Raw genomic sequence first — 21,625 nt, 5'->3', positions numbered from 1 at the left:
ATATCATCATAATAATAATATTTATTTCTAGTTATATTTAATGTAGCGTATTTATGGTAACTCTACTTTATTGCTAAAACAACCTCTTTGGAATGCCACATGTAGAGCTATCGACATGCCCCACATCAGGTGCGAGTAGACTGTCCATTCCTACTTCTCAATTTGTATCCTAGGATAATGAAAAATAAGCCAATGACATAGAACAATTTGAGAACTCTGCACATGCACAATCTCTCTTAAAGTAAGCATTTAAAGCTGGAAGCGTTTGAAGGTTTACACGTTTGTGATTAGAGCGCATCCCTGCGTCATCAGTATGCGTATATTTGTAAATAAATCCTCCTCCACACACACCATTCTGAACTTTATTCAGAAACTTTGCCCCAGGAAAGGTAAACTCCCACAGTCATTGCTAAAATGGCTCTGTCACACGGTAAGGAGCCCATGCTGTGAGGCAGGACAACCCAGCAGGATACCAGCCCAGGACTCGTTGATGCTGCAGGGAAGCTAATTCTGTTAAATGGACAATCTGCCTACTACACCCCTATCCAATTAACCTACCCCAGCCCTGTGCCTCCACGGCATTCCCAAAAACCCACCCCACCTCTACAGCAAGATTAATTAGGGATATTTTCTCTAAATATTGATGCAAGGTGGAAAGAAGACTGAAAGTAGCCTACATCCCCAGCACCACATGCGTTACTGGAGCCAGAATGTGAAGAGTAAATAGCCCAATCTGGCAATGTAGCTTTTTTGAAGTGTAATTGACACTTTATTTTCAAGAATGGGGCTGAAAGTGGCAGGAGGGACCAGCAGTAGTGCTAAGAATGGAATGACAGGAGAATTTATCCAATGATGGTTTGCCTGACACCGTCAAGTAAGTGTCAGGCATGAATGGTCTACAAAAATGAAACAGCAGGCCAACGTACTGAGTATGCTTACACACATTTGACCCCCCACACTATAAACACAGTAATACTTTGGTCAATTTGGATATGTCAACTTTCAGCAAAAACATAAAAGGGCCAATTAGTAAATATCTTTACAAAGGGAATCTCTATTTCCAAGTTAAAATGCTTCGGTATTCCACAAACCCAAACTCAAGTCTGCTTTTATTCACAGTTGTCCTCTAGAGGAGTCTATTCTAGGGCAAGGCAATACTAGGAAGTGCCTTATATCAACCCCAACAGGTGGCACCAAATGTCCCCTACATTGGCCCGTAAGTGGTCAGTGTCTCTAGGCACATGGGAAGGGCAGCTCTGGGATACCCTTTTGCAGAGGGTGGTAAAATCCTAGCACCCACGCCCCACCAAAACGAAAGACTGAATCAAATATTCCTTTATTGGAAATAGCTCAATAAACACACATATATCTTAATGGTGTATTTCTAATCATCAAAACATTGAACATAGGTTTGATATTTCTCTCGTTGATAATTTAATAAATGTATCTCTAATTAAAATACACAAAGTTAGCAAAAAAACGTAATATGGTGAACATCCCCATTTGTACCATACAGTGCTATCTTATTACTAGAAACAATGAAAAAGTATTATGTGTGCTAACTTCTTTTTTTCAGCAATTATTTACACAGTTATTGACATGATACAGCACTGTATCATAACAAGCTCTGCTGTTATCCAATGTAATCCTGCTCAGTTTATTGAAAGACCAAGTCAGCTCTGCATGGATTCAATTATGTGACCTACAGGGTGGACATTGGCATCAGCAGCAAGCAGCTATAAGACCCAATAGGTAACTACCATAAAGAACTCGTTATTTGGATTTGTGAACTCTAAGTAGAGAGGCCCTTGGAATTTTGGCAAATTGGAAACACTTGAAGTTTCACCCTAATTTAGTAAAGTTAATCCAGACATGGGTCCTTGGCTCTCTGTGCCTACAGATACACAGTACCACAGCCACATCCCACTGATAATGCCCACCGTGGCATAAACATGTGTCTGGGGTTCCTGACAGTACTTGCTAGCATTCAGTGTGGTACTGTTCTGTGGGTGGGACCACAGCGATATGCAAATAGATACTGGTGCTCTGTGGGAATACAGTGAGCTACAGTGTGATTGTGGACTCTCCTGAGAGGACACCAACCCACAGAACAGGTTATTTGCATTGTTCGCTCTCAGTACAGAGGCTCTTAAAAATGCCGAAACACGGCAATACTTGGGGTTTCACCCTAAGTTAGTAAGGGTAATCCAGATGTGAACCTCTTGCTCTCCGTGCCAAGAGAGACACAGCACCGCTACCACACCCTTATGGATAATGCCCAATGAGGCAGAAACGTGTCTGGGGTTGCTCATGTTCAGAGGACAATTTGATAGAATTTTGCTGTTGTACTGTCCTGTGGGTCTGACCAGACTGATATGCACATGAATATGTGTCCTTCGTATAAGCACAGTGAGCTACAATGTGAGTGTGCATACATCTGAGTGGTCATTATCCTATAGAACAGATAATGTGGCCTTGTTCCTGATCAGAGTATTGTCATATATTTCGTCTGTAAATTGGAGGATTCATTACGTCCTCACCAGTGCAACAGGTTTTTTGTATTATGATAAAAAGGTAAATATGATTCTTTCATTACAGCGCTTGGCTTACACATCCAAACCTTTTGCTAAATTCATGAAATAAATTAATTACAATCATCATAAGGTAAACCACATAAGACGAATATTTACATTAAAATGAAATACTTTTCAAAACTACACATATAAAACCAATGACTAAAAAGCTCCAAATGAGACAGTCACCAAGGGTGTCCAAATAAAGAGTAAGTAACCATCAATAGCATACAAACGGTAGTGGGCCTCATTACGACCCTGGCGGTACGGAGTGAACGGCGCCGTAAAAGGTGCCAGCGCCGTTCACTCCGTACCGCCGCATTATGAGCTCCCCTCGCGGGACACGGTAAGCAAGCCTGGGAAAACCAGGCGTGCTTACCGGGTCCCTCGAAGGGAAGAAGGAGCAAACAACGGGCCATCTCGTAATGGCCCGTTGTTTGCTCCCTCTCCCATTCCCATTCAGCCCTATAGGGGCTGAAATGGGAATGGGGAAGGACCTTGTCCGGGTCCTCGGAGGGAGGAATTACCGGGCCTTCCGAACTCGGAATGGCCCGGTAAGTCCTCATTCCGAGGACCCGGACCCCGACGCGATTTCAGCAGCAGCCATGCCGTCAATAGCGGCATGGTTACCGCCGAACTTGTAATGAGGGCCAGTGTCTTTAAAAACCTTGGTACAGAAAGAGTTGTACTTATAAAATGTCCACTAGGAAGCAGTAACCATTTCTCTTCATTATTACGGGATGTATGCTGTTGAAAGAAGGCTCCCAAACAGTGTGTCCTCTCTCCCATTAATGCTGGACACTCAACGTCAAAGTGGGGAAGGGTTTCTAACTGTGAAGTAACACCACAATATCTGCAGCAGCGGTTTTATTCTTCCCACTTCATTCTCTTACCCATTACTGCTTTTTTCACAAGTAGGTTGATGCGAAACCTTAAGAAGTAAGACCTACAGAAAGCATCTGGGAATTATTTCAGATAATTTGGCAAGCCTTCACTTCCTCCCTAAAATCTTTTTTTTAAAATTATATTTAATACATTCTTGACAGGTCATGTCCACTTCCCATACTTTGATTTTTGCTTTTTGTGGATTCCCTGTTAAAAATGCATTTTTCACCACTACACTATTAGCAATATTTGAACACTCTTTCATCCAAGTTGCACTGCGATGTCCATTTTACCCTTTCGACTCATTAAAAATATAAAGGAGCAAATTAAAATCAGACAGTAAAGACTTCCTGTATAAAGATAGAGTCTTCCAGTTAACAATCGCCTGCAAGGACAATAGGCCCAATTCCCAATGAAAAATCTGTATTGGTGTACTTCGTGGGAGGGCCAAAACTTTTTTCCGAAAAATCTGTGTGAGTAGATTCTATATTGAGGGGGTAATTCATGGATTATTTGCGCCGAAAAAACTGGATTTGTGCGCCATTCTGCCTGCAAATCCCCATTTGTTAAATAGGGATTTGCGGACAAAATGGCGCACAAATACTGTTTTTTTCAGCACAAATAATCCATGAATTACCCCCTGAGTTTGGTGTGTTTAACGCCACTCCTACCCATATGTTAGAGTTGGGACGACCTTTGATTTATAAAATTGTATCACAGGCAGGATAGAGAATCGGCCTACACTATTCTCAAAACGGCTCGAACCACAGCTGGGGATAAACAAACTTCTTACTCTGTGGAGAACTGTTTATCATATACAAAAAGAAGATCAAGTACCTAAAAAGTGCCTAACAGATGGATATCCTGTCTAACAGTTCAAAAAAATACTGTAAGATATATTTACCATATGGAAAAAAATTACATTTTATTAATCACACAACATAGAATTCCTAATCGTAAAACTATCATAAAAATGATCATATTGCATAAAATGATTACAAAACTTAAAACAATACAAGTGAAACAACATAAGTGGGTCCTAATGATATGATTATTCTTGGGTCAGCATGTGTAACGCATTCACACTGAGATCCCTTTGCTTTAGTCATTTTGGCTATTTCATATCCTTATTTGTACATTATAGATTCCCAACTTGTACAAGTTTCTGTCCTTTAAACAAAACAATGTAGGACATTCTTCAGGGGTTTGTAGTATCTTGTGTCGATTCTATTCAAGGCAAATCTGTATTCCATAACCACTATCTTCTAATAAAGGAGATGTCCCCTGTTAATTGAAAGAAGGCACAACATTACTACTCAATATCACAGTATTATTCCGTTACTTGCTACAACTGTATCATCCTAATCCCCATAAGTGTGTGTAGCATGTTGCTAATTACATACCTCTCTGGCTCGATGGTTTGGTAACCTGGAGTCTTATGAAACCTTGACTGGTTTACAAAATCACCTCTAGTCTGTGAACACAAAAGAGATAACAATGCTCCTGTAAGGATACAATATACCTCTAAGGCATCTGTTTCCAATCTCAAAGAACACATATTTCAGTGGTCATATATTAATATGGGGTACTTACTCGCTAAATCCAGGTCTCCCAATAATTCCGTACAAAAAGCCACTTCTGTGCTACTCTGCCGTATTTTTGTTTTAAACGCGATAGTCACGGCTGTGGCGGACACTTGTGACATCATCGCGCACGTGCGCGCTGCAGTCATCACACAGATGCGTGATGACGTCCATGCGCTCCCACGCGCATGACAATGCATGTGTGTCATGGAAAACTACAAAAATGTGGGTAATGTAGTACACTTAGCCCCATGTTTTATTCTATTCTTCTTTTTCTGCAATTAGACTCTTTTCTGTCACTAATACTGCATGAGGAGTGGCCCACCTCGTGGACTGAAGGGCATCTGTGACATACATCCTCATCTTATACAAGTGTGTTATTGATTAAGCAGGAAAATACAAATGAGTTGGGCAATTTAGGAGGCATATGACCATCATTTAAATCATTTCTCCAACGGATTACAAACAAATGCTGTGCCCTTGACTGTGCAACAACAAAGCCTTGAACTAATCAGCATATGTTACGACATTTAAACATGTGCTTGCAAAAAGAATTTTTTTATTTTGTTTTTTATTTTGGATGGCTGAAACAAAACAACCTTTCAAAAATAAAAGTAGAATTCATACAATTAATAATGTACAAAAAGGAGAGTATGTTAACAACAGTAACACAAATATTACATTAGTCGTTTGCCATTTGGTTTGATCAATTTACATGATTTAGACAGATAAACAAGCAATAAAGATAATGAAAGCAAAATTAGAATGGAAGATGAAGCAGGACCTTCGAAAATAGATAAACACTCAGTAAAAGTTCCAGAAGATCAATAGGGTCTCCCAGGATATGGTCTAGAGACTGCCAGATCAAGTTGTACACTAGGAGTCCTTAATGACCACAACCAACAAGATGTCGAATTTAAGGAGGTCTCCCCTAAAATTAAGTTTAGGAGCTGGACTGCGATGGAAATAATGCATCAAGAAAGTGGACTATGGCAATTTTTACAGCAATCCTATGGTTGGTAAAGATGGTCTGCCATATAAGGTTAGAATCTAAGGGACTAAATATACAGATAACATTTTTGAAGTGTAAATTGCATACCTTTACCAAGGCTGGGCAGTCCACAATCAGATGTTGAAGGGATTCTTGGTGTAAGTTATTACCACAGAACCTACAAAAGTTCTGGTCGTTTGGGATCTGTCCCCGTCTTGCCAGTATTACATCAGTCAGCCATAAATTAGGCCTAAATCGCAAACATTTCTGGCGAAGGTATGGAGCAGGGCACTTAACTAAATAATCGGCCATATGCCGGAGTTGCTTATGTCCAAAGGGAGCCTTATTAAAGTCATGCAAAGATATACAGTTGGCACAATTGCAAATCCAATCATAGTCACACAGTTTATTTTTTGCCCGCAGAGGATTTTGTAGTAGGAGATCCAAAGATATGGAAGCATCAGATAAGGCATCCAATATGTGGTTCCTCCACCTGGTAGGGAAATAGTGGTCATACTGTAATAGATAGTGAGCAACTATGCTCAGTATGTTATTAGTATTGAGTCCTAGGCGACATTTACGCCAAAAAGAGGCCATTTTCCAGAGGACATGTAGATGTAGAGATAGAGAACCCAATTTGTGGCGTAGGATGGGGAGAGGTGAGCAGTTTGGCAATCTCAAAACCTGTCTTCAAAAACGCCCTTCTAGACGATCCCAAAAATCTTGTTCTTGTGAAATTCTAGCTTTGATTCCGTATAATAGAATTGGGACAACTTTCTGCTGAAAAAAGGACATAACATATTTACATGTGAATTTTCCAAATTTATACATAAGGATCTTGGCTTGTGAAAATAGCGTAGTCAACTTCAACTCTAGAGAATGATCCAAAAGAGTATCTGACAACATATTGGTAAAAGGTACACCCAGGTATCTGTATTGAGAGACAACCTTCAACTTGATGTAACTTACACTTGAAACTAGAGTAAGTTGGCGTGATGAAAAGCCATTACAAACAAGTATTTGGGTTTTGTCAGTGTTGATGACCATATTATTGTCATGGGCATATCTGGCCAGTCCATCCAGAAGATTTTGAAGACTCTTAGGGGTCTGAGAGAGTAGAACAAGGTCATCCGCATCTAGCAGCCATATAATGCGTTGTAGGTCCAATCTAGGTGCATCTGACAAGATGGCAGTGAAAGTGTTAGCTATATCAAGAATAAACAAGTTAAACAAGATAGCGGCCAAGATACCCCCCTGTTTGAGATCATGTTTAGTTGGAAAACTAGATGACAAGAGCCCTTCTACTGAGAGTCTCACCTGCATAGTTGTATTTGTGTGTAACAATTGAATTAGGGTTAACATAGAACTGGGGCAGTTCTATTGTAAAAGTTTTGCGAACATGAGGGAGCGATCAATAGAGTCGAAGGCCACTCGGAAATCCACAAATGCTAAGTATAATGGCTGTTTCCGAGTGGCATAAGACGATTTGAGCAGGTTCAGAGCAATCAGATTTGGTAGGGTCCCAAGACCAACTACAAATCCAGACTGGAAAGGGTCTCGCATGTTCGCAGAGAGGGACCAATTATTAAGATCTCGTAAAATGAGGCGGGAAAAAATCTTCCCCGGAGCATCCAATAATGCTATTGGACGATAACTTGCTGGTTTGCATCTGTCCCCTTTTTTTGTAAATTAGAAGGACTATTGAGTGCTTCCAAGTTTGAGGTATCAACTGAGAGTGAATAACATGACAAAAGACAGTGTGCAAGATTATGGACCACAATTCAGGATATTGTTTGAAATGATGGTTCGAAAGACCATCCGGTCCCGGAGCTCGAGACCGACTTGCCTTATGAATAAAGAATAGAACATCATCCTTGTCAAATTTTATGTGAAAATGAGAAATTGATGGGATACTGTGAGAGGGCTTAGAAATAGCAGGAAGGGCATAGAGATTAGAATAATAAGTGATCCATTCCAATTCAGTAACTCCCTGTGATTGGAAAACAATCTGAGATCCAGTCAGTGTGGTATTGATAGCTGACCAGATTGCAGCAATGTTTTTGTGGACAAGGCACTCAGTATTTGAGCTCCATCACGCTGATATAGATTGGACTTTTGGCTACGAAGCCAGTTTTTGTACCTTGTTTTAAGCTGAGTCAAGACGATTCCCCAAGTTCCAGCCGGCAAGAGCAATGCTTCACGTTTTTGTTGGCGGTATAATGTGTTCCGTTTATTTATGTCTTGATTATAAATGTGCAAGTTAGCAATGGATTTGACTTGATGGCGTGAATTTGGATGAAACATCTGAATTAAGTCACAGTATGCAAAGTTATGGACAAATTCACTCCTACTGACTTTGTCAGCTGCAATTGTTAGATGATGATTGAACAAGAGCAGTGATGACTCTGACCAGTGGAGTTGATTGCAACTAGGATTAACAAGGAGAGCATGCTTATAGTGATTCAGAGTATTAGATGTAACCTCATGTTTTGCTGTCGGTGGAAATCGGTGGAAAAAATCACATCTGTTACTTCATGCACACACATGGAAGTTTGACAAGCAACTGAGCTAGTGCCGGTGATTGAACAGGGAACAACAGGTGTATTACATGGGACGGATTTGATGGAATGGCAAAACATGTTGCCAGGTCAAATTGATCCAATTCTGTAGCTTTGGACGTTAGCTTGGCATCTAGGGTGTCAAAAAGTCTGGTCATTGATTGAATGGCCAGATTCATTGCCATAAGCGTAATATCCAATAGGTTAGAAGATGGCTCAGATATTTTTGGGGTAGTAGAGTGAATTGTAGGTTAACATGTTTCCTGCGGAGTCGGGGCACCATATGAAACTGCTAGTGCCGAATTTGCATGAGAAGAGTTCAAAAATAGGTCTGGGGACCTGGATAAATTGTGAAAGGAATCATGAGCTGAAAAACACGAGTCATTAAGATCCAAGTCAATCACCGGAATATCCAAATGTCGAACGAGTCAGGATTATTGTTGCCCATTGAAATGGGAGCAGTTGACAAGTTGTTTAAAAGGGCACTGTCAGTGATCGATTTGCTAAAGGTGTCCAAGTGAACAGCAACAGGAGCCAATGGAGATGTGGGTTTCGGAGAGCTCTCTGATGTTGATAATGGACAGCAGTTTGTAACAGTTTTGATAAAGTTTGAGAGCGAAGAAGCTGAAGCAGAAACTGCAAGAAGGCTTGTTTTTGATGGTAAGGAGGGGCTGGGGGTGGTACAAAAACCTGCTTCTTTGCAAAAGGTGCAAATGTCCTGATTTGCTTTGCCTTTATCCGTTGAAAGTGTAAGTTTTTTTGCAGAGCGTAAGAGCAGGAGGCGGCATCCCAGTACGTAGGGTGAAGATGCCTTGATGCATGAGTAGGGTCCAACAGAGAGATTACAGCAAAATTTTGCTAAGACACTCGGTTGTTAAATCAGAGCACCAAATAAAACTGGGCAAACAAGTACAAAGACTGCAGTAAATCAACCAGAATGAAAAAGTTGAAGCAACCGCCGAACCGCCACAGCACGACAAGCGCAGCAAAGCAGCCAAGCACTTCACGGGACTTGCTCGGGTGCGCGCGCGCTTCAGTTTTATAGCGAGTTCCCAGCTGAAGTAACTGAAGCCTAGATAAAATAGAAATAATTGGTCAAACGAAGAGTTGTTTCTATTGAGTTTGCACTCGAAGTGCTAAAAGCAAAGTCACTTCTATAACAGTTCACCTGCTGGTGACTGTAGTCATATCTTTAGCAATCATTTGGAATGCAATGAAGCGAGATAAGGCAGCCAAGGCAAGGAGTCGCTGCCAAGCGGGACTTCACGGGACATGCTCGGGTGCGCACGCACGCTGCGCGCACGTGCACAGTTTTATAGCGAATTCCCAGCTGTAGTAACTGAAGTCTGCTGGAGGCTGTAGTCGTATCTTTAGCAATCCTTTGGAGTCCAATGAAGCGAGATAAGGCAGCCGAGGCAAGGAGTCGCGGCCAAGCGGGATTTCACGGGCAAGGATTCAGAAATAAATTTGAACCAAATGGAGCATTCAACATCACAATAGTACACTCTGCAGTCAGATACCCAAGAATTAGTCAATGGGTTCTGAATCAGCTCCAAAACCAAAGAATTTTCAAAACAAAATGTTTGAAACTATTTCCAAACCAGTTTTTCAAAAATGTCTTACTGTCAGGAACTGCGGGTGGAAGCTGTGGGAGCGCTGGAGGCATTAACTTTAGCTCTCCTACCGCTCTAGTCCTCATCCAATATGGCGGCGTCTAGTATATTACCAGACCCCGCCCCCGCGCTCATTGCGTTGTATTTGTTGTTCTTGGCACAACGCTCTGTGCGACTTAAACTTTAGTCCTCTTACCTGTCAGTTTCGCCCTGACGTTCTTCCTTGTTTTTTCTGTGTGTATCCCTTATTCCTGCCTCCCTACTAAGGTTTGTTTCTTTCCGTCTTTCCGTACCTTTTTCTCTTTCGGCGTCTTGCCGGCTTTCCTACTGTCCGCGTTCTTTTTGAACCCGGGTTTCTTCCGCTGTCTTGCGGTTCACTTCAAGTACTATTCCGGCATCTATCGCCGCTCATTTCTTACCTTCGTTTCCTGCTGATTGCCTCCTATCCCAGGGAGTAGCTGCTTAAACTTCCTGCTGCCACGTTTCAGTTCTAAGATCCCATTTGTTTCTACTCTGCACTCCGGAACGTTTAACTCCAATCAAGACTCTTGGACATCAGGGTTTTTTCCGCCACTTGGCTTTTTCCCTGCTTTGGGGCTGGCTCCCCGGGGTACCCCAAGGACAGGTTCCAGCTCTGCCAAGGTGGCCTCCGGGGGAGCCAGACCCTATTTACACGAACGGAAGGACCACAAGCCTAAAGAAAAGCCATATTTCGACAAGAAAAAGAAGAGCAAACCATCTGGTACTGTATCCGAGGACCTTACTTCAGTGGAATCAGGTGAGGAGGATTGGGAGGGTACACAGGGACCTGACAGCATACAACGCCTTAAGATACCCATGGCGTCCCTGGAACAGTATCAAGAACTGGTGGCTGCCATGCAGAACCTTACCGTTGAAGTACAGGCTTTACGTAATGAGAATATCGGCTTGAGGCAGCAGGTGGTGCTACGCCGCGAGGACCAGGGGGACTTACCACCCATGGCTTTGTCCTTCGGTAAATACGACTCACATCCTGGGGGTCTGAAGGACTTCCTTGACGCCTGCCAGGTCCATTTCACTTTCAGACCTTATGCCTATGACACCGCTCGATCCAGAGTTGGATTCATCATCGCCAATCTTATGGGAAATGCTCTGTCCTGGGCCACTCCCTTGGTCACCGGGAATTATCCCTCCTTAAACAACTTTGACCACTTTGTGGAATCGCTTAAAGCGCGATTCGACCGACCAGAAGTGCTGTACACCTCTCTGGAAGCGATACTCGATGTACGGCAGGGAACCACAGACCTACAGACGTTCATATCCCTTTTTACGAGGCTGGCCGCTAAGTCCGACTGGCCGGACTCAGCTAAACAGACCATTTTCCGCCGGTGTCTCCAAGACGAGATTAAGGATGAACTAGCCAGAGTGGCCAGGCCGGCCTCCTTTCAGGATTTGGTAACATTGTCTTTACAGATTGAGTATCGGATACTAGAACGTCGTCAGGAAAGAAGAAGAGGTTGCAGCGTTCCTCAGACATCCACACGGCCTTCCCAATCACCATCACCTAGGAACACGAATTTTACGGAAGAGCCAATGCAGATTGGATCCATGCGAGGACCGTTAACCCAGGAAGAGAGAAGACGACGTCGTGAAGCTGGGTTATGTATGTATTGTGGTTCGTCCAAACATCTTTTAAGGAACTGCCCAGAAGTACCACCCAGGAGGAAGGAAAACTCCAGCCCCCGTTCTTACGCAAGGGAAGTATCGGGGGAGCCACCTGCCACCCTTGCAACTCTCCAAACCAATAGAGGATTCAGACGACAATCAACTCATGGTATTCAGAGTACACCTTTGGCTATCTGATTCAGGACCCATAGAAGTTTTGGCTATGCTGGACTGCGGTGCAGCGGGTAACTTTATCGACTTAAATTGGGCCAAGAAGAAGATGGTACCTTCAAGACCTAAGCCAAGACCCATACCAGTCGAAGGAGTGGACGGTACACCTTTGTCTTCAGGTCCCATAATCAACGAGACTATTCCATTGCGGATGAAACTGGGAGATCATCAAGAGTATATGGTTTTCGATCTTATCAGGGCAGCTCACTTCCCCCTGGTTATCGGAATACCTTGGTTGAGACGGCATAACCCCACCATCGACTGGACGTCCAACAGAGTGAGTTTTAACTCATCATACTGCGAATATAGCTGCATGAAACATCCTGTCAAAAGATCCTATGAAGAAGAGACCAACACCACCCGAACAGTGACCGTGTCTTCTGTTCCGTTCCAATACCGGGAATATGCTGAGGTGTTCCTAGATACACTGCCAAGAATCTTACCCCCTCATAGGAATGAAGATTGTTCCATAGACCTTACGCCGGAAGCAGTGGTACCTTTTGGTCGCATGTATCCATTATCCATGCCAGAAAAACGTGCTCTCAAAGACTACCTGGACGCTAATTTACAAAACGGACTTATCCAAGAATCCAATTCTTCTTGTGGGGCTTCCTTGTTCTTTATCCCAAAGAAAGACACCTCTGAACTGCGACCATGCATAGACTACAGGGGCCTAAATCAAGTCACCATTTGCGACAGATACCCTATGCCATTGATACGAGAAGTCCTGGAGGCAGTCCAGGGGGCTGTCTATTTTACCAAGCTTGATTTAAGAGGTGCATACCATCTTTTGAGGATACGGAAGGGCGACGAATGGAAGACTGCCTTTCGTACCCCTTTGGGGCTCTTTGAATATAGGGTGATGCCCTTTGGGTTGGTAAATGCACCAGCTAAATTCCAACGGTTCATGGATAAGATATTTTCGGACATGCTGTTTCTGTCTGTGGTCGTCTACCTAGACGATATATTGGTATTTTCTCACACTTTACAAGACTATCGCCGACTTGTCAAGGAGGTACTACATCGTCTACAAATACATCAACTGCTGGTCAAACCAGAGAAGTGTGAGTTCGAGGTGACCACTATATCCTACTTAGGTTTCATCCTATCTAAGGACGGCATCGAGATGGACCCAAGGAAGATAAAGGCCATAGTGGAATGGAAGGAACCCTCGAACGTCAAAGAAGTACAAAGGTTTCTTGGGTTGGCAAATTTTTACAGACGTTTTATACCCAATTTTTCCAACATAGTGTTACCCATCACATCTCTTCTAAAAAAGGGAGTCAACTTCATCTTTGACATAAGACCCAGAGAAGCCTTTCAACGACTAAAGGATTTGTTTATTTCAGCTCCCATTCTCGTCCAACCAGATCAGGCTAAACAGTTCATCTTGGAAACAGACGCTTCCATTGGGGCAGTAGGGGCCATTCTACTCCAGAAGGCAGATGATGGGGAAGAACACCCGGTTGCCTACTACTCTAAAACGTTGACCAGCAGTGAACGAAACTATTCTGTCCTTGAGAGAGAACTGTTGGCTATCAAGTTAGCTTGTCAAGAATGGCGCCATCTCCTGCAAGGTGCGGCTCATAGCTTCCTAATCCGCACCGACCACCGCAACCTACAAGTCCTTCAACAGATGGAATGCACAAATGCCTGTCATGCCAGGTGGGCCTACTTCTTCTTACAATTTGACTTTATAATTACTCACATTCCAGGTTCGGAGAACCATAAGGCTGATGCTTTGTCCCGCAGATACGGGGACAACTCAGGGGACGATAAGAATCACGAACTGGTGTTTCCGGACCTTAAGATAGTTGCAGCAGCCTCCCTTTTTCTTCAAGATCTGATCCCAGGTTATAATGTGCAAGCCGGATTACCCTCTACTGTTACTCAGGCTAGTGATGGTCTCTTTTACCATGGTTCCGCTCTCTTTATTCCCACTAAGCTGTTACAGAGACAGGTGCTTTCCTGGTGTCACGATGCCCCCCTGGTAGGCCACCCTGGAATCAGGAAGACATACGAGCTACTTCACAGGGGTTTCTGGTGGCCCACCCTTAGGAAGGACGTACAGGAATACGTATCCTCTTGCCCTGTTTGCGCATCTAGCAAGTACCAAACGGGGAAACCGGTTGGATTATTGCAACAGCCACAGTTGCCAGAACATCCGTGGGAGCACGTTTCCACAGACTTCATTGTCAACCTCCCCAGATCGTATGGTAAGACCGTAATCATGGTTACGGTAGATTCCTACAGTAAACTAGCTCATTTCTCCGCCTTCTCCCATATACCGACAGCATCAGAAACCGCAGCCACTTTCCTCTGTGACGTGGTTCGTCTTCATGGTTTACCCAGGACCATTGTATCGGATCGAGGTTCTCAGTTCACCTCCAGGTTCTGGTCAGCGCTCTGTCAATCATTGGGTATTCACAGGGCTCTTTCTTCAGGATACCATCCCCAGAGTAACGGGCAGACAGAGAGGCTTAATGCAAGCATCGAACAGTACCTAAGATGCTTTTGTAGCCCCCAGCAGGACGAATGGTTTCGATTCCTTCCACAGGCAGAATTCGCCTATAACAATTCCTTCCATACAACCATCCAGATGAGCCCTTTCTACTGTACCTATGGCTATCATCCTCAACACTTACCTTGGAATAATAGACCTTCAACCGATGTACCTGCCCTAGACAGTATTCTAAAGGACCCACATGAAGTACATACCTTAGCCAAGAAGGCACACAAAACCAGTCAACAATCACAAAAGAGGTGGGCCGACAAGGGCAGACGTAACAACCCAGACTGGAAGGCAGGTCAGTTAGTCTGGTTGTCTACCAAGTTCCTGCCAAAATGGGTTCACACTGGTAAATTCTCTTCATGATATTTGGGTTCCTTTCCCGTCCTGTCCAGAATCAATCCGGTGGCCTATAAGCTTAAATTACCCAAATATCTCCAGAGGGTTCATCCAGTTTTCCACACCTCCCTCCTGAAACTGCACAAGGAAGACCCTTTCCAGAGACGGCTTCTTAGAGTACAAACTCCTGTAGCTCCAGTTCCTGATGAGTATGAGGTTTCCTACCTGGTTGATTCACGATATCGTAAGGGCAGGGTACAATACCTGGTGCATTGGAAGGGCTACCCTGTAGAAGAGAGGTCCTGGGAACCAAGCTCCCATATTCATGCCCCCCGATTGCTAAGAAGGTTCCATCAACGTCATCCCGGGAAGCCGGGGGGGGTTCCGAGGAGACGGGGGTATACTGTCAGGAACTGCGGGTGGAAGCTGTGGGAGCGCTGGAGGCATTAACTTTAGCTCTCCTACCACTCTAGTCCTCATCCAATATGGCGGCGTCTAGTATATTAGCAGACCCCGCCCCCGCGCTCATTGCGTTGTATCTGTTGTTCTTGGCACAACGCTCTGTGCGACTTAAACTTTAGTCCTCTTACCTGTCAGTTTCGCCCTGACGTTCTTCCTTGTTTTTTCTGTGTGTATCCCTTATTTCTGCCTCCCTACTAAGGTTTGTTTCTTTCCGTCTTTCCGTACCTTTTTCTCTTTCGGCGTCTTGCCGGCTTTCCTACTGTCCGCGTTCTTTTTGAACCCGGGTTTCTTCCGCTGTCTTGCGGTTCACTTCAAGTACTTTTCCGGCATCTATCGCCGCTCATTTCTTACCTTCATTTCCTGCTGATTGCCTCCTATCCCAGGGAGTAGCTGCTTAAACTTCCTGCTGCCACGTTTCAGTTCTAAGATCCCATTTGTTTCTACTCTGCACTCCGGAACGTTTAACTCCAATCAAGACTCTTGGACATCAGGGTTTTTTCCGCCACTTGGCTTTTTCCCTGCTTTGGGGCTGGCTCCCCGGGGTACCCCAAGGACAGGTTCCAGCTCTGCCAAGGTGGCCTCCGGGGGAGCCAGACCCTATTTACACGAACGGAAGGACCACAAGCCTAAAGAAAAGCCATATTTCGACAAGAAAAAGAAGAGCAAACCATCTGGTACTGTATCCGAGGACCTTACTTCAGTGGAATCAGGTGAGGAGGATTGGGAGGGTACACAGGGACCTGACACTTACATTATATGTGGATGATCGAGAACACTGTAGTTGCGTAGGCATTGTGCTATTCCGCTCCTTCAATCAGACCGTGGATATAGCTTTTGGACAATAAGATCAGTTTCTGTTCTAGTTGCAATAACTTTTTATTAATCGACTCCTGTGATTCGCCCTTAATTTGTTTCAGAATCACCCATTCAAATTCATTACAAGTGTGTTTGTTTTCCAAGATATGTTTGACCATGGGTGCCTGTTCGATTCCATTCCTAATGCAACTCTTGTGCTCGATCATCCTTGTTTTGCATTTTCTATTCGTTTTGCCTATATATAGGTGCTGACACTGACATTTTATTAAATAAATTGCATGGTTTGTGTTACAATTAGTTTGCTCTGTCATTTTCAACACCTTTTGAAGGTCCAGTTCTACAGTTTGAGTTTTTTTTGGTTTGGGTACACATTATACAATTACCACATGGGTAATGTCCTAATACCAGATGAATACTGCATAAATTGGTTTGTTGGAATTACCTCTTCTTGTGGCCCACATCATTCCTCATGACTAAGTTATGCACAGTAGTGCTCTTTTTGAATGCTACAAGTGGTTTCCCAATATCTTTAGTCATGATTTTGTTCCAATTTTTATTAATTATACTCTTGATTTTGTATGAGAGATTACTATATGTGTTCACAAACACTAAAGGTGTCTCTTTGGTCTTCTCATCTCTACGTATTTGCTTATCAAGTAGAGCTTTACGATTATTATTAAATGCTCTCTTGGAAGCTTTCTTAACCAAAGGGGCAGGATACCCTCAAGTTTGTCAATCAAATTAGTAGCACCATTTTCATAGGATTCGTTAGTGCTACTATTTTTCTTCAGCTGAAGAAATTGTCCGAAAGGAAGGTTATTTTTCACATGCTGTGCATGATGTCTATTAAAATTTGTATCAGTTTTCTTGCTATATGGTCTTACCAACAACACACCTTAATCATGATATACACAAATATCTAAGTAGTAGATCTGTTCCTTACTGATGTTACTCGTAAACTTAAGGTATCTATTCTGTTGGGTCAACCAAAGCACAAAATGATGAGATTCTTCTTCACTGCCTTTCCAAATAACAAAAACGTCATCTATGTAAGGTAGCCAACACAAAAAATATTCTCTTGAAATGGATTCAAATTTGTATATACAACTGTTTCCTCAAACATATTGACGTACAGGTTGGCAACATTAGGCGCCATAGCTGCCCCGATTGCTGTCCCCTCAATCTGTTTATAGAATTGGCCCATGAACTGAAAATGTTATTAGTGAGGGCCATTTCAGTACACCATTTTATGAATGAATTGGAAACTGGGTGTTGATCTTCTCTATTAAGTAGAGTCTCCTCCACTACCTCCAATGTTGCTAATTGAGGTATATTAGTGTAAAGTGCTTGGATGTCCAAGCACAGTAACAAGATTTCACTGGGGTTGAAGGCATTCCCCTCAATCCTATTGATGGCATCTGTAGTATCCTTTATATAACTTTTCTTATTTGGAATGAATGGTCTCAGATAAACATCCACAAATTTGGAAAGAGGTTCCAAGAGTGAGTTCACTCCTGAAACGATTGGTCTTCCAGGGTGTTTCTCCAAGTTTTTATTAATTTTAGGGAGAATGTAGAATACAGGTATTCTACCATTCTCTCTAATTAGGTACTCACCCTCCTGTTTACTGATCATTTGTAGTTCAACTGCTTTGTTGACCTTATCTTTGATTTCGACAATCAAATCTTTACTAGGATCCTTGTCTATTTTTTGGTAATGACTTGCATCAGACAAAATATTCTCACACTCTTCAAAATAATCCGTTCTATTAAGTACCACTATAGCGGCACCTTTATCCGCTTGACGAATAATGATCTTTTGATTGGCACCCAATTTTTTCAGAATATTCTGTTCTGATTTACTAAGGTTAGAGTGCTGTGGTATCCCTTTAGATTCCAATATATTAATCTCCTCCATAACTTTTCTTTCAAAAACATTGGATTCTGGAGAGTGCGAATTGAAAGGTGTGCAAAATACAGAAGGGTTCCTGAGATCACTGCAATTATCACCTTTATCAAAGGGGTTATTTTTAAAGAACTCCCTCAGATGTACTTTCCGCATAAACTGGTTAAATTCAACCCTAAATTCAAAGGGGTTGTGATACTTCGATATCACAAAATTCAGTCCTTTATTGAGGACAGCTTCTTCTTTTTGGGGCAATCGGACATCCGAGAGGTTGACTAACAGTCCCTGTAGCTGCGTCTCTGCATCCGCTCTTGTGCCCATTGTCTCTGATTTTCTGCCCTTCCTAAAAAAGGCTGTTGTTGATTATTCCCTGTATGGTTGTTACCTCTAGGTATAGGTATGGAATTATTGGGAGACCTGGATTTAGTGAGTAAGTACCCCATATTAATATATGACAACTGAAATATTTGTTCTTTGAGATTGGAAACAGATGCCTTAGAGGTATATTGTATCCTTACAGGAGCATTGTTATCTCTTTTGTGTTCACAGACTAGAGGTGATTTTGAGATTAAAGCACCCATTGTTAAGATCTTTTGGAATTGGGTAAATCTGGGACTTTGGACCAGTCACAATCAATGAGATAAAAGTAAGTAACCGATAGGAGGTGTTTACTGTTCCTTTTCAATGTTGAGAGGGGATGTTCCTTTAATAATGTTGACTATAAGTCTGATGTAGGGTGGTGGTCTCTTTCTCTCTTTTTTATGTTACAGGGAACAGGGAGAACCACTTCACTATAACAGAGTGAACCAGTGAGTGTCACCTGTTTTGTCGACATCTACATTGATGAGATAGTGCACGACCTAAAGATTACAGGGTAAGATACATGCCATAGAAGTGCAGTATGAGTATGCACAGCATAATATACTTATTAGTCTAACGTCAATATTTGTTGTACACTAGAATAGAAAGAAGGCAATAATTCTTTAAACAATTGGAACCTGCCTTTTATAAACCATTCAAGGTTTCATAAGACTCTAGGCTACCAAAACCTTGAGCCAGAGAGGTATGTAATTAGCAACATGCTTCACACCCTTATGGGGATTAGGGTGATACAATTCTAGCAAGTAACAGAATAATACTGTGATACTGAGTAGTAATATAGTGCCTTCTTTCAATTAACAGGGGACATCTCCTTTATTAGAAAACTGTGGTTATGGAATACAGATGTGCCTTGAATAGAATCGACACAAGATACTACACCCCCCTGAAGAATATCCTACATTGTTGTGTTTAAAGGACAGAAACTTGTACAAGTTGGGAATCTATAATGTACAGATAAGGATATGAAATAGCCAAAATTACGAAAGCAAAGGGATCTCAGTGTGAATGCGTTACACGTACTGACCCAAGAATAATCATATCATTAGGACCCACCTACCTGAATATAATTCTTCTATCATGTCGACCAAAAAAGTGGAGCAACTCCAAGCACGGAGTTTATTCCATAAACGCCTACGATCTTCGCTGTCAAATGCAAGTCTGAAGTCTATAAATGCTAAATAGACTTCTTTCTCCTTCTCTAAGTTTCTCCATTTACATAAATAAATAATAACCTGTTTGCAGAGCTACCTGCACCTTTTATAAACTATGTCTGGTGCAGATCAAAATGTCCACTATCTCAACCATTAATTTAGCTGCTGCAATATAAACGAGGCTAAACATTGTCCAGGAGCATCCAATAGGGTGATAGGTCTGTAGTTTCTGGGATCCGACCTATCACCCTTTTTGTAAATTGGAATTACAATCACCTCTTTCCATGTATTGTGGATACATCTCATCTTTACTACATACGTGTAAATAGTACATAGGGCTTCCGCCCACAAATCTGGGTGCGGCTTCAAACTTACGTTGGTAAAACAGCCAGGCATAGGAGTCCTGGAGTTGCTAATCCTGCTAATCAGCTGCACAATTTCCTCCTGGTTAAAGACAAGCAGACAATGTATGGCCTTTAATGGAAGTGTGATTGGGACCCCGGCTTGGTCTTTAGAAAATATTTTTTACAAAGTGGTCCACCCTCTTCGCCTCGGATATCAGTTTACTAGTTAGAGTCATCTGCACGGTGCCAGAGGACTCAATACGTTTCCATACCTCTGACGAACTCCGCTACGAAATCGCAGCCAGCATAGCCTCAGCATCTAATTGGGCCATCCAGGCTTTATGTCCCCTAAGCAGGTGCTTAAATCTTAATTACAATTTCTTGGTTAATGAATTTCTTTGCTATTTTTAAACATGTTATTGTCCGTCTAAATTCTTTTTTTCCTGCACTTGCAGGTAAACACCTGTCAATGCTTATATAATGGATTCAGACCCGTTTTTATAGAAGGAGCAAACAAGTTCAGTTTCAGTATATTTAATGTTGGAACAGGATCACTATTTACTCAAGAAAATTAATCAGTCCATTATTCAAGCCAATTAGTGAACCCTCAGTCCAAATCAAATGGTTCCTCCACCGTTAAAAGTTACCTTAGATGAATATTTAGATCTAATCTGAATGGTTATGGGAATCAACCACTTTGCTTCCAAAATCTTGTGATCACAAAAGGGAGAGAGGTACATTTACAATTTTACAACTCGGGAGAACATGTTAGCTGAAACATATATATAATCAATAATTGAAGCCTGTTCAGCTCTCCCCCATGCAGGGTTTGGTGGATTATCCCCCTTAACATTGCCATTTAACCTAATTAATCCATCTGTATATATGAATGCTGACTATCGTTCCCCCCCTTGTTCTCGCTGCGGAATTCCCTACACACTGAGCAGGTCAAATGATATCAAAATCCTCACTTATAGCATTTAGATCATCACATAGTATTATGCCTGTTATCCCAGGGTCCCTAAGGCAGTCATCTATAGCTTCAGCTACATCATCCAAAATGTCTGTGATAGCTGTGATAGAGATAGCGGTTGGGTTCCAATAGATGTTGAAAACTGGAAAGGTTCCCATATTTGGATACTTTTTCCCAGTATAATTTGGCTACTTGGATACATGGATTTGGATCCTTTCAATCTCTCAAATCCCACCATTTGTTAGTTTGACTGGCCATCATAAGAGCTGGCATTGGTCTTCCTCTAGTCCCTTTAAGAGCCAGATTGAATTATACTGTAAAACCATCTACTATTGGTGGAGTCAAGAGCCACGTTTCTTGAAGGCATAGCAAGTCCGCTTTAGAAAAAATACAATTTACTGGTTGGAAAAAATGCGCAAATCCTCTTGTATTCCACAAGCCCATCGCCATCTCCACCAAAGACTCTACCAAATTCAGATTATTTCGTGGTTTATTAACCACCAATGAACTTCCCCAGCTATGACCAACTCTCCTTCCTATTGCCAGCAACTTTTAAATTAGCTGACATAACCGGGAGAATTTCCTTCACTTTCCTAGTAGATTGGCCATCCTCATAGCACGTAATCTTCAAAGCCGGTAGCCCATCATTTGCATTAATATAGATATT

The 21,625-nt window shown here is 42.4% G+C and overlaps 1 protein-coding gene across 2 annotated transcripts in view; it reads right to left on the bottom strand.

Moving 5' to 3' along the window:
* Positions 1–21,625, bottom strand: part of SELPLG (selectin P ligand) — a 177,900-nt gene that overhangs the window by 58,364 nt on the left and 97,911 nt on the right. The window contains exon 2 of one of the 2 annotated variants that reach the window (XM_069619461.1): positions 4,862–4,932. The exons of the other annotated variant lie outside the window; for it this stretch is intronic. The gene's annotated coding sequence lies outside the window, so the exon portion shown is untranslated. The remainder of the gene's footprint in view (positions 1–4,861; positions 4,933–21,625) is intronic. 2 annotated transcript variants of the gene reach the window in all.

The sequence above is a fragment of the Ambystoma mexicanum genome, chromosome 10, assembly GCF_040938575.1.
Source record: "Ambystoma mexicanum isolate Mex_15411 chromosome 10, UKY_AmexF1_1, whole genome shotgun sequence".
NCBI classification, from domain to species: domain Eukaryota; kingdom Metazoa; phylum Chordata; class Amphibia; order Caudata; family Ambystomatidae; genus Ambystoma; species Ambystoma mexicanum.
The sequence above is the reverse complement of the archived record's forward strand: the minus strand, read 5'-3'. Positions and strand labels throughout refer to the sequence as shown.